A 1027-nucleotide genomic window follows, 5' to 3' on the forward strand; every position below is an offset into this window, starting at 1 on the left:
TCCCTCCCCCCCCCCCCACTCTTTCCTTTCCTACTCCCTCCCTCCTTCCCTCCAGCCGGCAGGCTCGTATGTGCGCACACACCTCCTTTTTCGCTCCTTGTTGGTTATTGTCCCCAAAATATGATCCAGGCACTCACGGGGAGGGGTCGCTCGTGTGAGATTCTCCTCAGCGGGTCGGGGCGCCCTCCATCTCCCCCCGGCGTGGACGTGGGATTATAAGAGAGGAGAGGGAGGATGGGGAAGGAGCGTGCTGTTGCTGTAGCTGTTGCCTCTGCCTCCGTCAGTGTGAGCGCCTCTCTCTCGCTTAGCATGCTTTTCATCTTTTCTCTCTCTCTCTCTCTCTCTCTCTCTCTCTCTCTCTCTCTCTCTCTCTCTCTCTCTCTCCCAGTACCCCCCCTCCCTCCCTTTTCTCAGTCACTGTCTATCTGCTGCTGCTGCTCCGGCTGTTTGGATTCACAATTCAGTGGGCTGCCGGGCGCACAGCTTAGGGAGTCTCTCCAATCATCCGGGCAGGAAGAAAAACGAACAGAGCGAGAGAAGAAGACACGGAGAGGACTCGAGTTTCAGCCTGGAAAAGACGAAAATAAATAATAATTAAAAACTAGTTATATGGTGCTTTACAAAAGACAAAACAAAGACATGTTAAGATTTTATAAAATACAACAACAAATGCATTAATTGCCTCATGTATTATCATTCAATGTGTTCAAATGCAGGTCATGATAACTGCAGAACCACCAGCATGGATCTAGAACCCTAAAAGAATCTTCTGCACATCTGGACTAAAAACATATGTGTCTGCTCCACAAGAAACCTTTTTTGTTTTTACCTATTTACTAGTTACTAGTTGATCTATGTATTTCCATACATGGTGGATGGAATCATTTTTCATTCAGAGGGTTTGAAAAGACTTTGAGGATTCTGGGAATACCTTCAGAACAGCAGTACGTGTTGGTAAACTTTAAATCTTCTGGGTTTAACAGCAGTGACGTGAAACATACGTCAGATTTACAAATACATGAACCCA

The sequence above is a fragment of the Cebidichthys violaceus genome, unplaced genomic scaffold (assembly GCF_023349555.1).
Source record: "Cebidichthys violaceus isolate CVI_PGR_0920_01 unplaced genomic scaffold, fCebVio1.0.p SCAF_8, whole genome shotgun sequence".
Taxonomy (NCBI): Eukaryota; Metazoa; Chordata; class Actinopteri; order Perciformes; family Stichaeidae; genus Cebidichthys; species Cebidichthys violaceus.